The sequence below is a fragment of the Alosa alosa genome, chromosome 17 (assembly GCF_017589495.1).
Source record: "Alosa alosa isolate M-15738 ecotype Scorff River chromosome 17, AALO_Geno_1.1, whole genome shotgun sequence".
NCBI lineage: Eukaryota > Metazoa > Chordata > Actinopteri > Clupeiformes > Clupeidae > Alosa > Alosa alosa.
Window position 1 is genome coordinate 6,190,576 of NC_063205.1, and position 7,900 is coordinate 6,198,475.

A 7,900-nucleotide genomic window follows, 5' to 3' on the forward strand; every position below is an offset into this window, starting at 1 on the left:
CAGTGCCAGGCCGGGCCGCGCCTGATTTCCCCTAGTAGCTTCATTCCAGAATTGATTGCATGTGCTGGCCGAGGTCCGTAATGGCTCGGAAGAGCCTCCCCTCACTGCTGATGCACTGTGGGGGCCTGTGCGGCGGCGAGGCCTGCAGGAGCTCAGGGGAACTGGCAGCTGTCTGCAGATAAAAAGGATGAGTCTGGGACAGCAGTGGCTTTGGGTAAAGGACATAGCAGGCAATAAGAATGCTCTTAATTTTTTACTAAATAGGAAATATGTCTACTCAAAACACAGAGATGTCAAATCGGATGGTTGTAGATAGTTAAAAGTGAGTTTTGTATTTTGTATGAATGTCGATGTGAGTCAGATTGTGTGGATGTGTTTGTGTGAAGCTTGGGAATGAGTGCTTAAACAAGAGGGAGTCATGAGATCTCAGCGGCAGCTTTGTCTCTCCCAACATTAGCTCATTGTGTTCATCTGTGAATTGTTTATTGTGCTCGTCCCTCTGTGGCGAAACCAGCCCACCATTTTCTTCTCTTGTCTTCTGATCTATTGTAAAGAACGGGAAACATTTCCTTTTCTGTTCGTACCTCACTCCATCATGTAGAAAGGGTGTGCATTGTTCCAATCTCGGTTGGTTTTTACTCTCTTTCTCCTCAAGAAAATCTCTATCTCTCTCCCCGCCCCTCTCTCTCTCTCTCTCTCTCTCTCTCTCTGATCTTTAGCGCTGATGTCCCATGTAGAGTGTTTATTTTAATCAATACCGATGAACGCAGATAAATGTTTGGATCAGAGGATCTAAACCCTCAGATCTGATCATAAAAGAGAGACAGAGGAGTGGGGGAGGTGGGGTGGAGATCAAAAAGACCCCGAAACGCTCAGCATTGATTGCCGGGCCTCTGAGCGTCTGCGGCTCATGGAGGACGCCTCCCGTCAGGCACAGAGATCGGGAGCAGAGATTCGGAGAGGGCGCGTACACACACGCATGCATGCACGCACGCACACGCGGCGTGCAAAATGAGTTCACACGAGGGCTCGCTGTGAGCACTGACGTGCGGAAAAGCGTTTGATATGAGGCGGTGGAAGTCGACTTACGCAACCACCACTAGCTACCGGATGCTGCTGCGCTGGCTGCTGACGATCAGAGGGTCCCCAGGCTTCCAGCTGGCAGCTCAGAACCTTTTCAAGTAGCGCAGTGGGACTCGGCGGCAGCGTCCCCTCACTTCTCCCCACCGGAGGGTTTTACACTTTACTCTGGAGTGCAGACTGCAGTGAGGTCCAGGAGAAAAGCACTGGCAGACTGCTCACAGTGACTCAGTCTTGGTCAGAGCGCAGGTGTATTCTCTTCTGTTCGTTTGGGGCTGCCACTGCAGCACTGTGTAGGAGCTCAGCGTCAGACGGACGGTGATGTATGGATGGTCCTCTGGTGAGTCAGTTTCACAACGCTGTAACCTGGCTACTATAATTCTTTCTCTCTCTTCCTCTCTCTCTTCCTCTCTCTCTTCCTCTCTCTCTTACTCTCTCTCTTACTCTCTCTCTTCCTCTCTCTCTTCCTCTCTCTCTTCCTCTCTCTCTCCTCTGTCTCTTTCATCTTTCTCTTCCATTCTCCCTTGGACCAATCCCTGAGAGGACAAAATGAAAGGACAATAAAAACACTATGAAGGACCTTCCCTGGTGTTAGTGCCAGGATGTGTGTTTAGCGTGCTAGACACTCTATGGTCTCGGCCACACGTGGACTGACTGCCGCAGCTCCCTACAACCTTCACTCCTCCAGGCCTGTCAGCGCTTCATCACGACTTTATTTATTTATTTATTTCAGGCTCATAGACAAGCCTTCACTTCCACACGTCTCCCTTTTTTCACACACACACACACACACACACACACACACACACACACACACACACACACACCTACACAACAACACACACACACACACACACACACACACACACACACACACTTACCACCAGCTCCCCAGCCTCTTCTCAGCAGGGCAGTAAATCTCCGTGCTGCGTGCTGCACCAGGAGCTGAATCAATAAACTAGCCCTCCTGTACCTGCCTGTCCTGCAGCCTGCAGGTGTCCTGTGGTCTGTGGATCGGCACTGACACTTCAGCCACTGGTGCGCGCGCGCTCGGCACATTTCTGCTCCGACGTGACGTGACTGTGTGAGCTGACGTGATGGGGAGTGACATGGAGGGGTAGATGACGGTGGCAGCTCAGTGCGACCTGAGGTTAAATGTCAACAACCTGTACATATGCGCAATGCATGCCATCAGATAGAAGCATATGAATACACACAGCAGCCTTTTTGCAGTAGACTCACTGGAGGAAGTAGCTCATGAATGGATTTGTGGCTGGGCCTGCTGTGTTTATGTACATTACTTGAATTGAATTGTGTGCATTTTTAAGACAAGGTATCCTTTTGCGTGGGCGCGGACACACACAGACAGACACAGACACACACACACACACACACACACACACACACACACTTTCTCTTTGAGTCACATACCGAGTCACTGTGGCTTCCAGGAAACCTGCTGACATCAGTCTGCATCAGCAACACCTCAAAGCAGAAAACCTGCATGTTCAATTTCTAAAGCAGTACGTCCTTTAATGCACCCCATGCACACTATGCACATGGTAAAACTCACACACACACACACACACACACACACACACACACACACACACAGAGAGAGACAGACAGACACACACACAGGACGGACCAGACCGCACAAGGAACAGACACAGACACACACACACACACACACACAGGAGACAGACAGACACACACACAGAAACACACATACACACAGACACACACAAAAACACACACAGACACATATACACGTGTACACATACTCATACTCACACACACACACAAGCCAAAGCCCTTTTTAGCACAGACACACCAGGGTGTGCGAGTGCAAGGATGTGACCCTGCACAAACTCAGTGTTCTGCTAGGTCACATGGCCGCTGCATGAGTGTTCCATGGCCAGCAGCAAGGCATGCTGGGAAGCCAGAGGAGGCACCAGAGATTGTTACTTGGATGAGTGGTGCTGCGCTGTGCTGTTGTGTGTGTGTGTGTGTGTGTGTGTGTTTGCCCAGATACACGTGGAGGAGCACAGCACGCAAGACTCGTGGTGGAGGGGGTGAAGAGAGTCAGATGGTGTGTGAGTTTGCCTTTCTGTGTGTGTGTGTTTCCACAGAACAAAGACAATAGGTGTGTGTGCGTGTCACAGAGAGGAAAGAAGGGTGTGTGTGTGTGTGTGTGTGTGTGTGTGTTATGGAGAAGAGAGAGGGGATATGTGTGTGTGTGTGTATGTTAAGCAGTTTATTGTTGAGAAAGATGGCACACCCAGGTGTCTTGGAAGATCCGTTGCCATTATCCTTTCCTCGTTTCCATCCACTAGAGCCAAACATGTCTCATTTCTATGATGTCATGTGTGCCAAACATGTCTCATTTCTATGATGTCATGTGGCCTTCAGTGGTGATTTACATGAGTTAATTTGTCAAATGCATTTCTCTCCTCAAGCTTTTCCCTGCGTGTGATTGGCTGTGGCAAGATAATGATGTGGGCCAGGCCAGCTCAGAGATTCTGTGTGGAGTTGATGCGCTAATGCCAGGCCTCTTGCCCTCTCTGTCCCACTCCAAGTCCAAATCTCATCTGCAGGCCAGACCCACTGCCCGGTGATACCATCAGCCCATCACAGCAGCCTGCTGCTGGGCCATCCGGAGATTATGCATCCGCTCGCTCTTGCAATAGGACACTTTTCTCTTCCCTCTCTCTCTCTCTCTCTCTCTCTCTCTCTCAGGGCCACTGTTGAAGAACTATACTGGGGCTTGCTGTGTGTGTGTATTAGGGCTGTCACTTTACGTTCGAAAATCGATTGCACAATCGATTGGACCAGACAACACAAGTTTCGAAAACTAAAATAGGGAATCGATTTTAACCAAATATGTACACTATTCATTTTAAACGAATTAAACAAATAAAAGGATAGATGTAACAAAATTCACAAACAAGAATATAAGAATATAAAGAATTCGAAGTGCAGTAAGCATTCGCAAGCTAAAAAGAAAATTCCCACCAATTTTTTAACGGAAACAGCTGTTTCAATCAGCTGCTGTGCTGCTTCGTGTTTTGCCAAAAAATGGAGCACAACGATCAATCTGCAGCGACATGAGAGAGACGCAGTGATGGGCCCTAATAACTGAGGAGTTCGATGTGGGAAGTTGCCGGATTTTTGGTATATCAAACTATGGAGGAAGAACAAAGCGGTAGGCTATGCAAACTGTGCAATCCCGGAGTTCTCGTGGCGAAATTTGTTTGACATTTCTAATCGTAAACACAGACACAGCTACATTGAAGCCTGCAGTAATGTTTGTCACTGATGTAATGGCAGTCCACTCTGCTTATTGTTTTTCGAGAATGTTGCACTCCTGTTTGTCATTGTGCACGAAACTTCACGCCAATAAATCATCAGAAATATTGCTGCGCCCTCTTTACATTCGTCCTAATGCCTGTTAGTTGTTTGTGGATTGGCCTATATTTGGCGTTGAAAACGGAAACGTCAATGTCTTTAGACATTATAAAATCGATTTTACAATCGATTTTACAATCGATTCAACAACGCTTATGTCTCAAAAATCTAACAGGATTTTTTCACAAAAGTGACAGCCCTAGTGTGTATGTCTGTGTGTGTGTGTGTGTGTGCTGTGTGTGTGTGTGTGTGTGTGTGTGTGCGCACAGGTTGGTCCCTCTCCTGCCGCTGAGCCCCATAGAGCAGAGGAGGGGCTGGTGTTTGCCGAGGGGGGCAGCCATTTCATCACCTGATCTTATTACTTTTCAATTTCATAACTCCTCAAACGTACAGGGGCTATTATAGTCACACACACACACATACACACACACACACACACACACACACACACACACACACACACACACACACACACACACAATCTGTCGAGTCTGAAGCCTGATATTTTGATGAGATATTTGCCGTTCCCTCTCATATTTAACTCTCTATCATTCCCCACATTTGGCATTTTCTTTCCTCCCTATCTGTTGTCTCCCCCCACCTCACACACACACACACACACACACACACACACACACACACACACACACACACACACAGTCCTCCATGCAATGCGTGTGCTCTCCTGCTGAGCCAATGTCGCCTCATGTTGCTATTACTGTGGGAAGCAGGGAGGAGTGAAGCCAGAACGTTGGGGTGTAAACACACACACACACACACACACACACACACACACACACACACACACACACTCACATGAAGTTATGTAGATAACTCTCTCTCTCTCTCTCTTTCTCACACACACACACACACACACACACCAATGTGCTCACACATTTATGAACCAGATGAAGGCGATTTGTAGGCTTGTCCTGGAAAAGTGGGTCCATCTCCTCTCACCACAGTGCCTCCTGTCCTAGATTCAGCAGGCAAGCAGAGGGACTCAGAAACTCCACCACACTGCTCTCATTAGCATGGACACTTGAAGTATAGAAACTCCACCACACTGCTCTCATTAGCCTGGACACTTGAAGTATACAAACTCCGCCACACTGCTCTCATTAGCCTGGACACATGAAGTATAGAAACTCCACCACACTGCTCTCATTAGCCTGGACACTTGAGTATAGAACTCCACCACACTGCTCTCATTAGCCTGGACACTTGAGTGAGGAAGTATAGAAACTCCACCACACTGCTCTCATTAGCCTGGGCACTTGAAGTATAGAAACTCCACCACACTGCTCTCATTAGCCTGCACACTTGAAGTATAGAAACTCCACCACACTGCTCTCATTAGCCTGCACACTTGAAGTATAGAAACTCCACCACACTGCTCTCATTAGCCTGCACACTTGAAGTATAGAAACTCCACCACACTGCTCTCATTAGCCTGGACACTTAGTATAGAAGTATAGAAACTCCACCACACTGCTCTCATTAGCCTGGACACTTGAAGCAGTATAGAAACTCCACCACACTGCTCTCATTAGCCTGGACACTTGAGGCAGTATAGAAACTCCACCACACTGCTCTCATTAGCCTGGACACTTGAAGCAGTATAGAAACTCCACCACACTGCTCTCATTAGCCTGCACACTTGAGGCAGTATAGAAACTCCACCACACTGCTTTCATTAGCCTGGACACTTGGGGCAGTATAGAAACTCCACCACACTGCTCTCATTAGCCTGGACACTTGAGGCAGTATAGAAACTCCACCACACTGCTCTCATTAGCCTGCACACTTGAGGCAGTATAGAAACTCCACCACACTGCTCTCATTAGCCTGGACACTTGAGTATAGAACTCCACCACACTGCTCTCATTAGCCTGGACACTTAGTATTGAAGTATAGAAACTCCACCACACTGCTCTCATTAGCCTGGACACTTGAGGCAGTATAGAAACTCCTATCTCCATAGTTCCTCAGCTCTAACTGACACTTGCATATGTGTGTGTGTGTGCATGCGTGTGTGTTCCGTTTGTGTTGTGTACCTATATGTCTGTGTGTTTTTGTGTGTATGATATTATTCCTGGTAGTGTTTTCAGTCCAGTCCAGAGTATCACCAGATGATCTGTCTGACCAGACCTGGGCAGATCATCACATGCATGTTTCCAAATCACACGTGAGCTCTGCAGATCTCCACTCTAGGGGAGTTTTGTTGAGGCCGAATTCCAAATAGTGTTTCATTGTTATTTTTCAGTTTGTCTGTGTCAACGTTCGCGGGCTAGAATTAGTCACAAGTGATTTACTGTAAAAGAGGATGCTACAATTATGCATTAATCACAAGGAAAGAAGTAGCCTCCTCAAAACACAAAAGATTCATTTGTCTCCATGAATTTGGGTTATGTAAAAGATGACAATGAACACTATTGGCTGAGAGAATAGGGAGTGTGCTGCCGTTTTTGCCGAAACAGCACAAGCGTGATAATCTTGTTTCGAAATACTGTGCAAAAATGGGCCCCCTGAGACTGGTATAGAGTCGGCTGGATTCAGTTGGGGCATTCTCCTGTCATGGGAGTCGCCGTTGTTCCAGCAGACGAGGAGAGCGCTCTCCTCCTCTTGGCTCCGTCCTTCGCCGCTCCTCTCGGGGTGTGGCTGTGGCAGAGCTGTACCCACAACCCCCTGCAGCACACTGTTTGTGTAATCCACCATGTAGCTGGCCTGTTTGTGTGTGTGTGTGCGTGTGTGTGTGTGTTTTGTGCTAGATCACATTTTTTGCACATTTGCGCCTCCCTGGGGGTACAGTAGACACGATTATGTAAGCGCTGCTAAAAAATGCAGGGATGGGTGAATTTTTCTTTTTGGGTTCCTTTTTTTTGTCTTATTTTCTTTACTTTTTTCAATTCTAAAGCATAAGCTGTGTCACACGCTGTCTGTGCGCAGCCTGCCGCTGCTTCAGATGAATAGTCTCCAGGCTTCCCCCTCCAGCTCCTCATCCTTAGTCTGCAATTTCCCTCCGCCGAGCTCGTCCTGTCCCGAGCACCTGCCCCAGGAAGCCTGGTCTGCTCTGCCCCGTGTCGCGCTCACGCAGAAAAGGGGTCAGGGCAGGTCAGGGTGGCATGGGCCGAGTTGTGGGCGATTGTGTGCGCTAACCTAGCGTGAGGGGCTGTGCTTTTCTCCCCCAGAGGGGGATTTGGGCCGCGGCCGCAGGGGATTACCTCGGCACGGTAATACCACATTACTGCAGTTAAAGGGCCACGAGTCAGCAGTGGCAAGAGCAGATGTTTGGGCCGGTTTGGTCAGGAGCCACAGCAGGGCGAGACGGCAGCCCTCCAGTTTGAGCAGAATTAAACGCTGACCGACACACGCTGCCAAAAGTACAGAGGGGACGACCGGGGGCCGTGAC